Source organism: Triturus cristatus, chromosome 3_1 (assembly GCF_964204655.1).
Source record: "Triturus cristatus chromosome 3_1, aTriCri1.1, whole genome shotgun sequence".
Taxonomy (NCBI): Eukaryota; Metazoa; Chordata; class Amphibia; order Caudata; family Salamandridae; genus Triturus; species Triturus cristatus.
In genome coordinates, this window is record NC_140583.1 from 948400586 (window position 1) to 948421309 (window position 20724).

The window sequence follows — 20724 nt, forward strand, 5'->3', positions numbered from 1 at the left end:
TCCCTGAAATAACAAATATAGTCAATTCAAAGAGAAGGTGTCCAAAATACAAGCATATGACAAGTCAAGGAATACTAAAGAAAGAGTTCAGGCTTTCCAAAGGTCCATTGCTTCACCCTTGTGCTGAAGAATACATTTCCTCAGGTATTCTGGACATTCAAAGGAAAATGTTTATTCCTATAGGTGACTTTAAAGAAACATGGGTGTACCAGACCACTGCTCGAATTCATATATCGTAGAGTAGGGCAGAAGGACAGGACCTCCATCTGACGAGTGGCAGTTGCTCATGCGACATCTTGAGAGATATAAAGACCCTCTGACCAGACCATAGCATTTGTTTCCTTTGCTTAGCCGCCAATATCAGCATAAGCAGTTCAGTATATTTCAAAAAGAGAACAATTATACCTTTAGGCCGGCGAGAGCTTGAAGAACTGAGAGGTTGGGCCCAATTCGGTGAGCATGTTGTAGGTTAAGATATGTTCCTTCCTTAAGGCTCACCAGTTTAGGAATGTAGACCCCAAGAAAAGCAAGCATGTCTGACTCCTCCGCTCCCTCCGGGATACCATAAATTTGGAGATTGTTGCGACTATTCTGATTTTTCTAAGTCTTCCATTTGCTACTTTAAGAGTGCTATCTCCTTAGACATACCGTTCATCCTGGTGGCCACATCCCGCACCACACCGATCTGGTGTTCAACACTCAACACTCGGGACTCCAAAGTGCACCACTTTTCTTCGATATGTTGAAGTGTGACATTAGTCTCCATAACAAAAGGTTTCAAATGCTTAATTTCTTCCTTGAGGTCCTCGAAAGACAAAGGTAGGGTAGACTTTGTAGGGAATCCAGGATCTTTCTTTTGTCATTAGGTAGGAGCTTTACGAACAGAGGGTATGATTGCAGATGAGGTGACAGCCTTCTGACTGGAGGGTGGAGAGGGCCCCATAAACATAAAGAAGTACCACAAAAGACCCCGTAAAATACTCTCAATGCCACAGACTAAAATATATCTGATGAATGTACGTTAATCAGTGAGGTCAAGCACGCCTCCAGGAATGGACTGTACAGCATAAAGTTTTGTGGGGATAGAAAATGACAAAATAGTACAGACGTTTGATGCACTTGCTCTGAGAAGGAGAAATTATAAGTTAAGTTACTTATACCCTTATCCTCCCAACTAACTATGAATGACAGGACATTAGAATTGGTTCATTGATGTTTTTCCATCGAAATGTGCCAGCATTCAGTCAATTAGCACTTTAAAATGTGCAGAAAAGAACAAATAAACCTGCAACATTGAACTTGCCAGCCTCCTAGGAGCACATGACTTGCATCCAGTTTGCGTGACAGAGCCAGAAAACTCAACTCCATCACGCTCTCTGATTGACAAAATGGCGGCCACGACCGCCAAGACTAAGGTGAGCGACGTGGGAGACCCGGTTGGAGGTAAATTACTTAATTAAAGCCAAAAAAAGAAAAATATCTGCTCTCCTCGTCGTTGCGCACCCCATTCTCCATGCCACATGCCCCTCTAAGGAAAACCGCAGTCCATATTAGCTTAGAGTCTCCGATGGCAAGCGGAGCTTTAGGAACCTGCAGCCATCTTGCGACGGTCCGGTCATGCCGCCCCCATCGCGAATAATATGTATTAAAAAGGGGGGGTTAGGCCTGGCAAAAGTATTATTTTGCCAGATGGAATATGTAGTTTAAAAACTGAACACCGACAGCAACGATTTTTAGAGGGCTACTTAAGTGGGTGGCACACTAAGTGTTGCAGGCCCTACCGTAGCATTTAATTTACAGACCCAAGGTACATGTAGTACCACTGTACTAGGGACATATACGTAAATAAATTAAATGTGCCTATTGGGTGTAAGCCAATGTTACCATGTTTAAAAGAGAGAGCACAAGCGCTTTAGTACTAGTAGGCAGTGGTAAAGTGTATGGAGTTCTACTACCAGAAATAAGAATTTCAGAAAACAGGAGGGGAAAAGGCAAAACGTTTGGGAGACAACCACACGTCAAGTCTAACAATGTTCATGCCGGAGCATGGTCATGTATTCCAGTTGCAATTGTAATTCAGTGCAAATGTGTGTTAAGAAGGTACAAAGATGTCAAAATATTGACAAGACAAAAGTAAAAGAAAATGCAGTGCTCACAGGTGAGTGTGTGCATTGTGTGTTTGAGGGTGGTAAAGTGAAGGAGATGCAAGGAAGCACATTCAAGAGGGAGTGAAATGAGGATGCTGAAAAGGAAAGAGATGAGGTGTAAGATATGCAGAGCGATGAGATATGGAGAGAAAAGGGGTAAATATATCTACAATTGAGTGAACATAATGGAAGTGATTGAGACACTGTGAAGGCCAATGCCCCTCCATGGGCCTCAGTAATGTTTAACTCACAGTCCAACAATTTCAGAATTGAAACATTTTTGTTTACAACAAAATCATTGTTGTTACTCAGTTATGTTAAGCAGCTAATAACGATTGACAAAGCCAATCGTCCTGGATGGTGTTAGGTATGTGTCAGTTGTTGTGTTATATATCTGGATACAATAACAGAAAGCTAAGCAACAGGCCAAAATACTAGTCAGGTGGCACACTATGGGAATTACAGAAATGTTGCTGAGATGCCAAGACACACCCCTAAATTACAAAGGCCACGCCCCCTTTCGCCTCCCTCCCCCTCAAACACACACACTTTTAGCATCACTCTTAAAGGCCTGGTCGGATGGTTGAATCTATAAAACTGTTGAGACAAGTAGGATTGCTCTGCTTTTTCAAAACAGTTTTATGATGAGCAGAAACGAATGCTCAAGTAATACCTAAACAGTGTGTGGTCCAGGAAGCCGAAAAACGCAAATAGTGGTTGCCTTTTGTTGCTCTGTCCCTGGCCGACCCTAAATTTAAGTTTGTGTACACAGGAGAAGATGATGAGATTTCTGGCCACAATAAAACACTGCTTTCCATCACTCCCCAGGGTGACATTTCCTCCTCCTAATAAAACTTCGCACACGGTTTCATGGTATCACATCTTGTAATAGATTGCATTACTATTGACCTCGTTGCATTTTCCATGACAGTGAGTCACTCATTACAACATATCTGCAAATAGAGCAGGAAATTGAGTTAAAATTATACTGCTGGGCTGTGAATGTGTCATTTACAGTAAGCCTGACATAAGGGAGTACATAGAAAGCTATTCCTTTTGCATACCACTTAAATATGATAAACGCATGCTGTTCACATCCTGTAATTCCTCAGAAACAGTTCACCTCCTTTTACCTATGTACCAAGCTTCACTGTCAACTGCACAGACAGTAAGAAGCCATTAAACTTGTAAGCAGAGCTTTAAAAATACTTTAGCAGTGTGAGTTTTCTTTACAAATATTCATTTAAAAACAAATTTGAGCAAAAATGTAAATGTTTGGGGTTAGCATTGCGCACTGAATTTCTTTTTTAAATATTTTATTGAGTTTTATACGGTTTTCTTTTGTACTACAATTTGCACATCGGGTATCGCAATATGCTGTTGAATTAAATATCTATATATAATGTCTAATAATTAGCGCCAATTAGCAACTTAAAAAAACAAGTAAAAATCACAATTATGTTGGACTTTACATTCTGCATCCATTGTCCAATAAGTCGGCCCTGGTTACAATACTTAACTTCTGACAACGCTCGGAACATATTGCTTCTAAAGTTTACAAATTTCTGTCTGATCCCCCTTTACCTGAAGAGTAACTTATTTGCACAAAGTGGGCCAAACATTTTGATAAAGGGGTTTTTGAGCATATTACAACTCACACAATTGGCACACTATTGGTAAACTTTCCCTGCATAACAACATTTCTCCATCTCATATTCAGTCAAAATTGTTCACAATTAATCTTTTACACTGGACTCCTGATGGGTTATACAAACTGAAACTAAGAGATAATGACAAGTGCTGGAACTGCAAACTTGAGGCTGGCACTCATCAACACGTTTTTTGGATGCCACCTAATAAGCACATACTGGACAGCAATAAAAACGCAGGTATCAGCTATTCTCAACACTGCCATTTCTCTGACCTTCACTATGGTAACACTGGGCCCTTGGGCTACCGCTTCTGCTCTGACCTTAGACTCTACAGATATGGCCTTGTTAGACGTGCTCTTAACCATTGCAGTTAAAGTCATACTTGCAGAATGGAAGACCATTCACAATCTATCGTACCACACCTGGTGGGCTTGGGTCTCTTATCTCCGTGGGGCTCATACGTCACTCTTAGGTAATTATTCCATACCACTAATCTCTAGTAGGGTTTGGCGGTCCCTTGATAATTGCATGGAACTAGGCTCTCAGGGTTCACTGACCCTTTCCACTATTGGTTCCTAGGGATCATACTAAAGTCATGTGACGGACATCCCAACCTATTCCTTGACCTCCTTCCTTCCAATCCCCCCCCCCCCCACGGCTTTATGTGTATCATAGGCGATACACATACTGTTAATTCTTGTGGTGCTGCTTTACATTTTACTTAGTTTTCACTGGTTGTACGGCTATTTCCGTGCTCTTGATCACATTTGTTCTGACTGTTTATATTGCAGATGCATCTCTCTGCTGTGTCCTTGCTCATCTGTTCCACTTCTTTAAATCTGCCGTACCATTTTGTATTAAATGGAATTTACCTGTGTCGCATGTATTTCTGAATGTATGCCTCTTTTTTATTTCTAACTAATAAAAACTACTTGAACACAAACAAAAAAATCACAATTATGTTGGACTTTACATTCTGCATCCATTCTGTGTTAGTGCTGTTAAGTTATTCAATATGTGTGTATTTGTGGGTGATTCGTTATCCTTGGATCTACTCAGCTTTAAAATCCTGGGATGTTGGCGTCTACTCCTCCGTGTGGTATCCATCAACAGTATGTTTCCCCCTAATGCCCAGATTATGGAGTCAGGAGGAGCAGGATTGCCGTATTGAATTCTCCTCCACACAGGTGCGCAACGCCCATTGGGCTGAAAGGGCTTCAGCCCCCCCGTCGTGTGTGGCAGCCCGTGCTGAGACAGCTTCCTGGGTAGACACAGAGCCGCACCCGAGTACTTCACATGTCTTTAAAAGGCCATTTACTTGCTAACGAGGTTTTGTTGTTTTTTCACCCTTCTTGAGCCCCTGCATCTCCACTCTGACTATTGCTGGAAGAATTAGCCCCCCAGAAATTTTTATAAAAGCCCCTCCGAAATGTTGTTCTAGTTGCGCCTCTGCCTCCACATGATGACATCTGGCCCGCTGTACCAGAACCCAGTTTTCCCAGGTGTGGGAACAATGAACCCGATTTTACCAGTCGGTAATTCCGGCCAATAGACTCATACGAGGATTAGGCTGCAACAGCAACCACGACGTGTCCCCCAGTCCCTGGGAAACTTTGGCAAGGGGAGAGGGAGCAATGCTTCAGACAGTGAAAACGATTATTTCCTTTCGATAGCCTCCCCCCCCCTCGCCCCTCGCCCCCTCGCCCCCTCGCCCCTCGCCCCCTCGCCCCTCGCCCCCTTCGCCCCTCCCCCCTCCCCCCCTCCCCCCTCGCCCCTCGCCCCCTCGCCCCCTCGCCCCTCGCCCCCTCGCCCCCTCGCCCCTCGCCCCCTTCGCCCCTCGCCCCCTCCCCCCTCGCCCCTCGCCCCCTCCCCCCTCGCCCCCTCCCCCCTCGCCCCTCGCCCCCTCCCCTTCACCGCTGCCTCGCAGGTAAGCCACTGTTCGCTTTACTGCCATTGTCCTCTCACTTCACTCTGCACTTTCCACAGTACTGGCCCAGCTTGAGAGCAGGACATACACCCTGTGAAGGCAGTCACGTGACAAGCCCATATGCAGCAAGAGCACGTTTGAGGAGATAGACCTCGAGCTTGGAATTAATTTCTAAGGCTTCCACATATAGAAAAAATGTGGTTAGCACGAAAAGTAGTACGTGTGAAACTATTGATTGTTACAGAACAACGGATGGTTACATTTAAGAAACACACCTGATTTCCAAAAACTGTGCAATGTATTCAAAAGCCTCGCAAGACTGATGGTAAAGAAATTGGTGTGTATGCCCCTTTCTTCCACTGGCCGACGACGCTGTTCAATAAGAACTACGCAAACCAAACAATTTCCCAGCTGTTTATATTTCCATTCGATAGTGAATGACTGTAAGTGAAGAACGTGGACTTCAAGTATTTGGCTGCCGAATAAACATAACCAGTTCCTCTGTCAGTCGTTTAGAAGACTTTGCCAGATGCTTCTTCCTTGTGGGGTACTGGCTTGGCACCTTCATATTTTCTTACTATTTTTATGAAGCTATCTTTAAATGGCTTAATGTGAACAGCCTATTTTCTCTTGGCAGTGGACAGATCTGCCACTTTTGATCAAAATGTATCTAGGCTTTGTTTTTTTCTCAGTGTAGAGGACAGCATGAATATATTTCAGCTCACAGACTGCTCTCCCAATCCATAGGATTGAAGGATCGCCATACAATATTAACTCTACTTTTGCCTAATAACTGTTCCTTGCAAAAAGAACAATTGATGGACAGAATGCAGAACAATGTCATACATTCACCCCAGTGCAGAGATCTGGGCCTAAATCCATCGTTTTTTTGCTCACCTTGCCATTCCAGTTTGAACTCAGCCATGTGCAAATCAGTCTTGACCCTGTGCCTCATGGGAACCGTCCAGCCCGAACTGCCGGGCCAGGCCCTCCCTGGACTGGAAACAAGCATCCTAGGACCGGTTTCGGGCTTTCTGCCCTCAACAGCCAGGATAGCTTGACTCCAGTGACATAATAACTGTTCCTGACATGGGGGGCGTGGCCAACCGGGCAACATGGTGGACGCGAGCTACTGAGGCTCCGACCGTAATCCCCTGATAATCCTGGTGATGATCCTGTGAGGGGACAGGACGTGGCGGCAGGACGCGGGCACAGAGAGAGGGGGCTGTGAGGAGTCCACGCAGCCCAGCGGGCGGCGATTTCACGGCGCCGGGACCCGGCGCAGCTCAGAAGACGAGGACGTGCGCGGCGGCCTGTGAGGAGGGGCTGACTGCTGGAGCCCGCGCTGGCGCTAGACGGAGGCCCTGGGACGGCGCTTTGGAGCGGAGAGGCCTGCAGGCTACGAACTCGCAGCGCCTGGGGACGCGACCTGGCGGGAGCCCTGCCGGGTGCTGGGGCGTTGCAAGGGGCCCAGAAAAGGTGACGTGAGGAGGTGTACGGCGCCCCAGGACTGCCTGCTGGAGGCCTGCTGCACCCTGTGGGGCGCCTGGAAACGGAGCATCGTGGGGCTGTGGCCTGCGAGGCTGAGGAGGTCCGGACTGTGAGGGGGAGCCTGAGGCCACGAACTGTCATCGAGACCTGGACGGTACGGTGAGCTGGAGCTGGGGGCCTGTGCCGGTCCCCCTGATGACTGTGAGCCCGCCATGACTGTGAGAGAGATGTGCGGGGCGGAAGGCCCTGGCATCGGTGGGTGATCCACGGTCGTGCTTGCGGCAAGAAGCGGGCGCAGGAGCCTGGACTGGGGTGGCCTGGAGCTGGTGCGCGTTGAGGGATGTAAGGCGGTGAGGGACACAGAGAGCCCGGAGGACCCGTAGGCCGCGACGCGGGCGGCCGCTGCTGAACCTGAGGCCTGGCATACGCAAGGGCGGACGACGCTCCGTGAGAGGCGCCATCTTGGGTGCGGCTGTGGAAGCGCCTGGTCTGCTGGACACTGCGGGGGTCGCCGACCGGGCACGCAACGGAGCAGTCCGGGGGCCCCCCATGAGACGGTGAGCCGGGGAGTGGAGAGCGGAGACTAAGGGAGTGGGACCCCCCCCCCTGTGAGGCTGGCTGACGGGGCTGGTACGACTGGACTGCCTAATGCCCCAGTGCGCATGAAGTCAAGATGCCCTGCGCCGGGGGGTGCAGCGATCTGCTAGCGGGCACCGGTCGGGTGTACCTGGCAGGGCTGGAGAGGGCCTGGACTGGAGGACGGCCAGTTGTCGTACCGGGGGACAAGTACAGTGGTGCGGTGCCCTTAGGGGTGAGAGGTGATCGGTCCTGAGTGCCCCACCCGTGCGGGGGAATCTTCCTGGGGCGCTTCCCTTTGGAGCCTGTTGTCTGAGCGGGCTGTGGGGTGATCTCTGTCCTCTCCCGGTTGTTTGCGGCCTAGCGACTGCGCCCTCGGGGGCTGAGGAGGGCTCCGGTGGTCGCACCGGACGAAGTATCGGCGGGACTGGAGAGCCCGCGCCTGGCTGTGCCCACGACGCCTGGAGCCGAATTGTGAATGCCGACTGCCCAGCAGTACGCGATGGGCCGACTTCGAGACAAATCGCAGCAGGGACAGCTGCACGCCGGGAGTCTGGACCCCCCGCAGGGGCGCGCGGAGGGAGGTGCGGAGCCACAGGCGGCGGCCCTCTCCGCCAAAATGGACATCATGCTCGCGGCGGTGGAGAGACTTAGCACGACCCTGGACCAAACACGGGAGTCCCTTGAAACAAGGATAGACAAGGTCCCATCGGACTTCACCCTCCTTCACGCTGACCACCGCAAACTAGCCGAGAAGGTGGCGGCACATGACCAAACGCTCCAAGAGCTCCCACCTGTCGTCCAGAGCCACAGCGCAGCATTGCAGGATGTACTAGACCGGGTCCATGCCCTTGAAGACCGAGTGGATGATGCGGAGGGGCGCTCCCGGCGCAACAACATCCGCGCAGTGGGCCTTCCGGAAGGAGTGGAGGGTAGGCACCCGGAGCGATACGTGGAGACCTGGCTGCGTGATCTCCTGCCTCAAGGGGTACTGTCCCGGCACTTCGCGGTGGAACGGGCACACAGGGTGCCAGCGCAGAAGCCCAAGCCGGGGGCCCGGCCCCGGCTGTTTCTCTTCAGGCTTCTCAATTACCGGGACCGGGACGCAGTCCTGAGTGAAATCAGGAAGTCTGGTGACCTGACAGTAGGCAGTAGTCGAGTCATGTTATTCCCGAACTACACTGCAGCTGTGCAGCGGCGACGAAGCAACTACATGGCGGTGAAGAGGCAAATCCGGGAGCTGGCGCTACCTTACTCCCTGCTGTTCCCAGCCCGCCCCCGAGTGGTGGCAAAAGAGGGGGTCCGTTTCTTCGACTCCCCGGCGGATGTGTGGGACTGGCTGGAGGAGACGGGGCAGTGGACGGGGGCGAGACCCGATGATCCGGACAGCGAAGGCCGCGCTGGGAGGCGATCCAGACGACGGGGGCGCAGAGGGGCACGGCAGCTAGTGCATCCAGGACGGGTGGCACCTAGCCCGGAAAGAATGCGGATGGAACGGCAGGAGGCACTTGAAGCAGTGGCGACGCTTGGTGCATCGCCTGCCAGTGGACGGATGGAGACTGGTGTACACAGCGCCCCGGGCACGAGCGGGGCATCGTCCCCGTCCACGGTGGTCTCGGAAGACTTGCTTTTGCCTGTGGTGACCCCACAAACTGCCGACCTGATGGTGTGATCAGCTGCTGCAGTGGTGCGGTCCGGGTGGGGGCCATGCATGTTGGATGGGGCCGCGTGCTTGCAGTGTTGCCGTGTTGGGTGGCCCTGGGACCGTGGGACCCGTTTGGGGGGGGAAAGGGACTTACGCTGGGAGCGGCTGGCCTTGTGGGGGCGGGTGGCATACGTTGCGCCCCTCTAGATATCGCGGCTGCGGGCCCCCCCGCCGTGCCTTGCGCTGGGCCTGTGCGGCAGTTTGGTCCTTGCCATGATACTGCCCCTCCGTCTATCAGCGGCGACAGGGGAAGGGAACAGGTACCAACGCGTAGTTGCACCCACACGGACCCCATCAGGCACCACCCCGCCATAGCCTAATCTTACTTAGCATCTCAGAAGTTTGGACAGATGCCCCGTTGGGAATACGCCCCATTTGTTAAATTGTTCATGGTAGTTACACTGTTTGTATGGCAGCGCATTAACATGCTCCCCCCGGACTGCGGCCCACCTCCCTCCCCTGGCGCGGACGCTTTGCCCCCGGCCCGGCTTGCTCGACTGGCTACGCAATGGCGCACACCAACATTGTGACCTGGAACATACGGGGCATGCACACGCCGTCCAAGCGGTACTCCATCTTTTCCTACCCACAGCGGCACTCCGTTGGGATTGCCCTCCTACAGGAGACGCATATGACCCAGACGGAGCTGGGCAGACTCTCCAGGCGTTGGAGGGGACGGACTTATGGCACTGCTTACTCGGCGCACGCGCGGGGCACGCTGATCTGGGTGCGGGCAGGCGTCCCCTTCGATTGCAAAGAGGTGGTGGTGGATAGGGAAGGCAGATACACGCTAGTGCGAGGGAAGCTGAATGGGCAGGAGATGTTGCTGGGCTCGCTATATGCGCCTAACATAGATCAGGCCTCCTTTTTAGTGCACTTGACGCAGCTTCTGCATCCTTATGCTGGGCTCCCCTGGATGTTAGGAGGAGATTTCAACATGGTGTTGGATGTCCAGTTAGATAGATCCTTTCCTCCCCTCCGCGCCACGGTGGCAGAGTCCGGCGCCCGGGCACTGGGAGACTGGCTCACGCACTGGTCACTGCAGGACTTGTGGCGCATACTGCACCCGCAGGACAGGGTATACTCTTACTATTCAGCAGTTCATGACCTGCACGTACGGTTGGATAGGATTGTGGGCTCCCGGTCCCTGCTCCCGCTTATCGAGCAGTCGGAGTACCTGGGGCGGACGCACTCCGACCATAACCCTTTGTGGTTTAGGATTGGCTGGGTGGCGGATCGCCCGCCGGTGCCTACCTGGCGACTTCAGCCGAGCGCGTTGGAGGACCCAGAGTTCCGCTCCTCTCTTGGCACGGCTGTGCTGGAATACTTTGACGCCAATGAGGGGACGGCAGGTAGCGCCTTGGTGGAATGGGACGCCCATAAGGTGGCCGTTCGAGGGCACTGCCTGGGGGCCCAGTGGAACATACGTAAGACCCTTTCTGACTCTCTGGTGCGTCTTGAGGACGAGCTCTTGCAGTATGAGAGGGAGGGTGAAGGAGGGGGTAGGCATTCCCGTAGCCTGGAGGATCTCCGTGGGAAACACGCGGCGCTCTTGGAGCGGCTCCGTTGCCACAACTATGCGGCGCATACAGCCAGAACACATGCAAGAGCGGACAGGGCGGGCCGACTGCTGGCCTGGTTAATCCGCCAGGAGGATCGTCGGGACCCGGTCGGGGCAATCCGCACGGAAGACGGGGTGGTGGTGTACACGCAGCGCGAAATACACCGGGCCTTCACGGATCACTACAGGCGACTGTACACGGCCAAGGGGGCGGGTCCCAGGCACCTCCTTGAGGAGTTTATGGCTTCCGTCCACTTACCCGTGGCCTCCAGGGACCATAACGCAGCGCTCAGTGGGCCCCTCTCCCTGGAGGAAATCGGGGAGGCGATACAGTCCATGGCATCGGGAAAAACGCCGGGGCCGGACGGACTACCCGCGGAGTACTACAAGGCATACCGCGAGTCTCTGGTGCCGCTGCTGCGAGCGCTCTACAACAAGGCGCTAGAGGACGGGTCGCTTCCCCCCTCCATGCGGGAGGCGTTCCTGGTTTCCCTGCCTAAGCCAGATCGTGACCGCACATCCCTGAGCTCCTTCCGATCCCTGGCAATGCTCAACGTGGATTACAAAATCCTAGCAAAGGCACTGGCGGACCGGCTGGCGCCAGTGGTCCCTCATCTGGTACATCCGGACCAAAACGGGTTTGTCCCTGCGAGGTCCACGTCATTGAACCTTCGGAGATACTTCCGAGTGGCCGGCGAGGCCGTGCACGGGTGGCCCAAAGCGGGGTGCCTTCTCCTTGATTTGGAGAAGGCGTTCGATTGCCTGGAATGGGGCTACTTGTCCACGGTATTGTTGCAGTACGGATTGGACGGGGAATTCCTCAGGATGGTCGACCTGCTCTACAGGAACCCCACGGTCCGTGTCAGGCTGGGCCCCTATGTCTCGGAGGCGGTGCCGGTGGGCCGGGGAACCCGGCAGGGATGCCCTCTCTCCCCGATGCTGTTCGCCCTGGCGATGGAGCCCCTGGCGGTGGCCATGCGGACGACCCTGGGAGATGGTATACCGCTGGGAGATGCTGTTCATTAGGTGTCGCTCTATGCCGATGACCTGCTGGTATACGTCAAGGATGTGGGGCACATCCCGGAACAGTTGGCCCAGTTGTTGCAGACCGTTGCCACCATCTCGGGGCTCCGTGTAAATGCAGGCAAATCTTGCCTCTACGCTTTTAGCGCAGGGACGGAGGACCCGGGCTACCACCTGAATGGCACGCCGGTTCAATGGCGGGAGGGCACCTTTCGGTACCTGGGGCTGCAAATATACCGCTGCCTGACTGACTTATTTGATGGAAACCTGGGAAGGGCGGTCACGGCGCTCAGGTCGCAGGTGCGCTTTTGGAGCACGCTCCCTCTGACGACCACGGGCAGGGTGGCACTCGCCAAAATGGTCATACTCCCCCGCCTCCTGTACTTCTTCGTTAACCTACCGACGTATGTCCCCCCCGCCTTTTTCGGTACACTCACTAGGATGTTGCGAGATTTTGTTTGGGGAACCGCGAGGCACAGGCTTGCGCTCGCAAAACTGTATCTGCCAACGGACAGGGGTGGGCTAGCGGCTCCTTGTTTTGAGCACTACTACCTGGCCGCCCAGCTGCAATGGGTAGCACGATGGTTGGCTGATAGAGGCAGGGACGACACAGCCACGACGGAGGCGCCCTACTCGCTGGAACGTGTGACCGGACTCTTTCACCCCCTAGCTGCGGTCACGGGGCCGCTGCCGCTCCTCTTAGCTGTGGCACATAGGTGCTTTCGGAGGGCTCTGTACCTCACTCACGCGGTTGTTCCATACGCGCCGGCAATACCCCTGGAGGGCTCCCCCGGAGGCGGTGGGGTACTTGCGGCCCCTGCACTGGTGGGCTGGTGGGAGGCTGACGTGCACACGCTGGGGGACCTATACAGGGACGGAGAGCTAATACCGTATGAGACCTTGGTGTCGGAGGACGGGCTCCCGCCCGGCGGGTTTCTTACACACCGCTCGCTCCTGGCGAGGTTGACCGCTAAATGGGGGAACATGACTACGGAGCCCCGCCAGCATCTGACCGTGCAATACCTGCACGTTATGGGGAGGGGCGGGCACCTGGTCCGCTGGTTCGCGGCTTTGTTGCGGGAGCACACGGCGGTTGATCTGGGCCCACTACGCGTCAAGTGGGAGCAGGACCTGGGGCGGCCATTCGCGGATAAGGAGTGGGAGAGGGTCCTTAAAGGCCCGGTGCGTGTCCCCAGAAATATGCGGTTCCGCCAAATCCAGCTGTTCATAGTACACAGGGCCTACCTCACACCTGAATTGATTAACAGGTACTTTCGCCGCAATGACGCACTCTGCCCGAGGTGCGGAGAGCTGGGGGCGGGGTTCTTGCACATGCTGTGGAGCTGCCCTGGGTTGAGCACCTACTGGAGAGAGGTCAATAGGCTGCTGCAGGGGAGTGTGGGCCGCACCATCCCATTTGACTGGCCCGAGCACATTTTACACCACTTCAAGAGACCGCCCAAAGACAAGGTGACGTCCCGATTCATGGACCTGGGGCTCGTAGTTGCAAAGCGCCTCATTACCAGGAGATGGAAGGCACACGACTCACCACACACATGGGCATGGAGCTCCTCATTCCAGGCGTGGGCTAGGGCGGAGGGGACGGCCATCCGCAGGGAGGAGACCCTGGGACTGCGGAGGGAACCTATGGCGGACCGCTGGGAGCAATTACTTGCTGAGCTCCGGCGTTTAGACGGGGAGGGACACATGGACCACTAGGGGATAGCTGGAACTGCCTGCGCGGGTGACGGCGTGCGATCCGCTGCCCCGTAGATGAGATAGCATAGCCCCTGATGCTTTTGACCCGTAGATAGGGGCGCCTGCGGCCACAGGGCCACAGGGAGACGACGGCATTCTTGGGGTTGGGGGGGGCGGTCCCGGGGATGACTGGGGGGGGGAGGTCGTGGGTGAGACAAGGGGGGGGAACACTCTGTGTACAACTATTCAAGCTGCCACTGTTCTGAGTTTCTCTTTTTGACCTGTTTGTGATTAATTTGTTCTCAATGTCTAAGTTGCTTGGGTGGCTCACACTGGCATGTATGGCTAGGGGCTGGTATGTGGTGGCTGCTGCCCCTCTTTAAGAGACGACACTGGAACTGCTGAGGCACATGCACCCGACTCCCGGGCAGGTTGCAGTTGGTACATTTCTTGATTGTGGGGATGTCTAGTTGGCTAGGCCAGACACGGATCAGTGACTCGCATGTGTTTATATACTTCTGTGTGTAATGTATCCTGCCGAACCATGTATTCTTTATTCACTATACCTTTTGAAAAAAGCAATAAAAACAGATTTGCAAAAAAATAACTGTTCCTGACATGATTAAGTGATCTCGTAGCACCCTTTTCCACGCATTTTCCAATGGCACCATATTTTATCAGAATTGGATGTCTTATCAGAATTGGATGTCTTATGCCGCTTTCATTGTGTGTCCATGGATCACCATATCGAGGTCAGTGAGCGAGGCATGTCTCGACCTGATTCAGGCCGTTATGGGATCCAAAGTAACGTGCTACTTGCCGAAAAGCGCTTCAACACCTGATCTGGGGTAGCAAGCGTTATATAAATGCAAACCTTTTTCCTCCCCTATCCTTCTCAATCGAAATAACAGACTAACATATCCACCGCTCAAATTACTTCCATATTTCACTATACTAATTCACCACTAATAGTTTATGGGTTCTGGAGTAGCGTACTACTTGCGAAAAAGCACTTCAATGCCTCGTCAGGGGTAGTAAGCACTATATAAATGCAATTACAGTACAATGCAATTTACCACCTGCTCAGAGCAGGTGGTAAATGGGCTCATTAATATGCTATTTCAAGTGGAACTCCCCACAGTAATTCCATGTCCACACAGATATTTCCCATTCCAAGGAGTCTAACTCGTAATAGGCGGCATTGCATGCGAGATACCGACCAGTAATGGTAATTCCAACCGTGGGACTCTCTGCAGGAAATTGAGCATAACTCAATATCATGGCCTATATCACTATTTGCTTACTCACTATTCAGCCTATACTGCAAGCAAGTGTAATGCGCAAGCAGCCAGTGCACTGTCATGTTTCTTAAGCGAGTTTACCATTTTTTCCATCTTTAAGTATTTAGTTGTATGGTGTCCCACACTGTAATATCTATGTCTGATTGTCTTTGTATGGTCAGTCAAGTTATGGATGCCATTTCGTCTTCTGTTTATTTTAGTAGCTACCCTCACAAGATTTTGAGTTGTGGGTGCTCCGTTATTTCTATACCATGTGTATCTTCCTTTTGGAAAGGACCAAAGCCAGTTAAATTAATCAGCTCTTATTTCTTCTATCTGAGCCTGGGTCTTAGCCCAAACAGGCATGTGTAACATTTGCATAAATCGTCCTATAAGTGACATTAATTGTTAACTTTGATACAGTACTGTGTGACAAGGAGGCAACCCCAGAACATGTGTATAAGGTCTACTTCTTCATTATCACATCTAGCCTTGGTGGTGTCAAGTACGTGCTGTACAAGTTGTTAAATTCAATCAGCGGCATTGGCGCGAGAAGCAGTGCCTATTTATTGTCTGTTACTGCTCTCTTTGGAGCTTCTTTCCAAGTGGTCGTAGTGGGTCTAGCGACGCTTTCGTCATGTCTTGTATTTTTGGTAGAACATTAAAACTTCATTGAAACTGCTTTGCATTCCCTTCCCTGTGTCACTGCTGTAGCGTCCTCACCAGCCCAGGAGCATGCGAAATGAACACCACACACACGGAGCTCATAACTGATGTCTTTATTGATCGTACAACGTTCAACTAACTTTTCAAAATCTCCTAACAATTAACAGCCATACCTCCCCAAATGGTTATTTAATTATCTCATTGAGTTATAGTCTTAAGACACTACATCTTCCCCTTTGTTAAATAAAAAGGTGTAAACAATAGGAGAATTTTATATTTCTTTGATAAGTTGTCTATGCATTGTTCAGCCAGATCGCATGGTATGAAGTAGTTAAGATGCACCCTGAGTGGACACCGTGGGTACAGGAACTGATATTTGATCTAGGCCGTCAGGTGGGGCAGCCCCATCTGGGATTACAGGGACTGATGAATGTCGAGATAGATGTCTGTTGAGAAAGATTACTGAAATGATGGACTTTCCATGACATTGCGCTGTTATCATATGTCCCTTGCACATCACAATTCTCAGAGGTTCAGCAGCAAACGGAGGATCTGTTTTCTGCTTCCGTTTTTGTTTGACAACAACCTAGTCCCTAAATTTACAATGTTTGATAAGCACATCAAGTCTATCAACAAACTCATCCATCGTTTCAGCAGCTTGTTGTCTCACTTATTTGAAAATGTACCTTTCATAGTCGACACTTGGCAGTGGGTTGAACTCCGCTTCCAAAACGTCCTTAATTTGACGGTATTATGCTGTATCAGGTTGCGATATTTTCTTCAGCACTTCTTTTACTCCGTCACTGGCAATGTTCTTTAGGTACCTAATGATTTTCTTATCATCTACTTCTTCTAGGGCATCTATGAAATCATCGAACATCTCGATTCATGCAGTTCACCTGGTGCCAATATTATGTTTCTTGGCCGTGTCAAATGGTGGTTTCAGAAACACTCTTTTACTGGCATTGAGACTATATGCTGCTCAGGTGACTGCAAGTGTCCATCTGGGGCAAATCCTCCTGCAAGCACTGGCCGTGGGTTTGTATTTGAGTATCGGAGGTCATAATGCACCATCTTCTTTTTTGATGGTAAGTGATGGTTTCGTCTCTTGTACTTGTTCGTTACTGCATTCAGTTTTTGCATTGTACCTGGTTGTGGCAGCTTTTAGCACTTTGCTTTGGATTGATGATGGCTCTGTGTTAGGCTGTGGTGCAGTATTGCTTCTTTGAGCTTTACCAGTAGGTTTCTGGCGGGATTTTGAAGATACTTCTCTGCAGGGCCTTTGACTTCTTCGAGGGCCATATATGGGCTGCTTCTCATTGAAGAGGCAAAACTGGCACACATTAACAGTTTGCTGGAGCGTTGCAAACTCTCAGGGAGAGCGGTCTAGTTTCTTCAGGGCACATAGGCCGATCTCGTCGCCAGTTGTAGCATCCTCCCCAGTCCGGGAGCATGAAAAATGAACATGCCACACACAGACCTCGTAACTGACGTCTTTATTGATCAGCCTACAGTGTTCAACTAACTTTTCAATATTCCCTAACTTTTTGGAACCACACCACCCCAAATGGTTACGTAATTCTCTCATTACGTCCACCCAGAACAGCAACGTCGTAGCACTCATAGTCTTAAGACATTACAATTGCGTTACTGTGCGTGTTTGCGGATCCAACGTCTTGCAGCTCCATGTCTGGAGGATTTCTTGGTTAGTATTATGTGTGCTAGGAACTGACCTGTTGGGACTGGGCAAAACAATCTGAGGCTGTTGAACGTGTAGAGGGCCAGTTCCGTACTTATCTCCTGAGTGTCCGACTGGCCTACAGGAAAACATGACATTGCCAGAAGAGCTGGTCTGATAGGTCAGTGTATGGAACTTTTTTGACTGGTTGTGGGTCGGTTTTATGGTCTGGTGGGCCAGCGAACTGATTTCCATGCAATTACCACAAACATTGCATGCAGCAAGTACAAATGCATATAGTCTATCCCACCTTACCAAACACAAATACAACGTGTCTTTCCAAGTTCAAAACTGCCCCACTGGCAAATGTGGGCCACTTACATAGCTATCTGATTCACTAATGGGAGTCACTTTGGGGTTCGGGTCTATTTTCTGTTGCAGTCCGACCCTAAATGTCCTTAGCACTCAGCTCCTACCTCTGTCCACTTTGTCAATTGTTTTATTCAGTATGTTGAGCGTGGGAGCATACCATATCATGAGCGCAGTTGAATAGACTTTTTTCGTGTTTGTATGTTAAAGGCATCATTTCTCGCAGTGGATGGTCTTGTTTATTAGTATGTTATGGAGTATGTGTCAGTCAGACCCTGACAGGTTCAATAGGTTCATCATTGTGGTTATACTCACCCTACCACTTACATATTTAGCTTCCTCCATATATGGACTCATGCCAGCGGGCCACCCACTGCAGATGCGATACTAGATAATATCATTCATGGTCCAATGCTTCACCTACCCTCCATAGTCAGCTGTTGGACATTCCAGAGTGCTACTTTCATTCTGCTTCCTGCCTGGGTCAAGTCAATCAGAAACTAATTCAATAATTTAAACATTCATTCACGAATCACCACCATAACATTGATATTTCTAAGGTAATACAGAAGGTGCAGCAGTACCACCATTTTTGACAATGCAATTTTGCTCCTAACGGAGAGTGGTAATCCTTTGAAAAACATAATTGATCCCCTAGTTGATGCTATTGCCTTGATCCCCGCTACTCCCAATTACTTTAGTATCCTCATGATAGATCTGTATCCACAGGTATCAGGCAGAGCAGTATGTACTTGTCCATAAGCCCCTGTTCTCCATTTGTGCATCGTAGAAAGAGGCAGGATTTATCTGAGTTTATTCTTAGCCTGGATCGATCCCCGAATTTGTCCAGTGTTGTCATTATCGGTTGTAAGTCTACTTCTGCTTTTCTGAGGCTTTTATTTCACATACAGTGATAGCATGCATGTGACAATCTAATGGTATTCGCCTAGTGGGTTCCTCGCGGAGCACATAAGTTGCAAATTACTCCATTGTCAAGGCAAATAACAGGCAGGACAAGGGACAAGATTGGCGTGTCCATCTTTGTACCTTCCAATTGTCAGACATAACCCAGCCTGAGTGTGGACTCAGCAGTAGGTTATGCATGAATTTGTTTTATCCAGGTTAATATACCCTCTCACAACCCCACCACCACTAGCACCATGAATAAGAATTCCCATCTTAGCATCTCAAACGCTTTCTCCAGATCTATGGAGGTGATTATAAGCACCAACGTCTTGACTTCGTATTCAGTAAGTGCACCAGACATCTTTTGTTAGGAGATGTGTTATTATATTGAGCACATCCTGATTCGTCTGGGTGTATTAGTTCTGGCAACACTCCTAAAAGCTAATTTGCCAATATTCTTTAGTATTTTGCATTCCAAATGCAGCAGGGGCAGTGGTCTATAGGATCTGGTTATAAGGGAATTGTTCCTTTGTTTGGGTAATGCCATTATCAGAACCTCTTTCGTTGTGGGTTGTTAATGGGCCATGTCTCTAACCCCCATGTTTATCTTCAGTAGTCAAGGTGCTATCAGCCTCTGTATGTACTGTAAATTGCTATGGCGAGACCATGGCTTCCAATCATTTTACCCTTGGCCAAGTCATCTATGGTGGTGTTTATTTAAAAAAGAACAGATGATGAACGGAATGCTGAACAATGCAAACATTCACTCCCAGTCATAGATCTGGGATTAGTCCATTATTTGTTTGCTCACCACTCCACCCCAGTTAGGACCCAGCCAAATGCAAATTAGTCTTGTCCCTGCTCCTCATGGGAACAGTCTAGCCCGAACTGCCAGACCAGGTCCTCCCTGGACCAGAAACAAGCATCCTGGGACCGGCTTCGGGGTATCACCCCTCATCAATCAGGCTAGCTTGAATCCAGTGGCACAGTGAGCACGGGACCCGCGTCTGGGCATACCCTTCCCATGTAGGGCGACAAAAGCAAATAGAAAAGATGATGAACGGAATGCTGAACAATGCAAACATTCACCCTCAATCACAGATCTGGGTTTAATCCATCCATAGACAACTGTCTATAGGATCTGGTGTCAAAGGTCTTTGTTTGGCTAATGCCACTATCACAAACTCTTTTGTGGTGGGTGTTAGCGGGCCATATCTCCCACCACCATGTATATTTCCAGTAGTGGAGGTGCTATCAGCCCTCTGTATGCAACGTACATTTCTATGGGGAAACCATCACTCCCAATCATTTTACCCTTTGCCAAGTCATCTATGGTGGTGTTTATGTCAGCCTGAGAATGGAAAGCGTCTCAATATTCAGTCTGTGGCAAGTATAACTTTTTCAGTCAATCCTCACGGCTTCCTGTAAGACTTCAAGAGTATGGGTAATCATTTGAGTGTTCAAATGTTTGTAGACACTATCGCACTCTTGCCTGCAAGTCTACAATGCATTTCTGCAAATCCCCACCGTGGGGTTCAACATAATTAGCGGGATCTGTACTTCCATCATCCTCTGGACAGTTTCTGTTGGTTTGCCCTTAGCAGTCCCAGGCTGACTGTGCCTACTTTGCATTGTAGTACTTTGTGTATTTCTTTAAAGGCATGCGATATTCTTTCCAATTTATCTCAGAGTGTTCCACTTTCTTTGTTTCGTAGCATTGCTATTTTTGACCACGTCTTGTCTGTGGGCATATCTCAAAATTTCCTCAAATGTCCATTTACTTATGAGTTCCGTTCCATTGTTTTCTGCCTGCCCTTTATCACTGGGGGCACGGGCTGCATCCTTTCAGTGCTATTGTCGTTTGCCTGTTTCTTTCCTGTCAGTTGATCTCTACTGCACACATCAGTGGTGGTGGAGTTTCACTGGTGTCTACATTCAAGCGTGTGGCTAGTCTGTGGTGCATCTGTGTTTGACCAGATTCTAGAGTTATTCCTCTTGCTTTGTTGAGGAGGAATGAGTGCCTGGCTCTCTTGAAAAACCAGTAA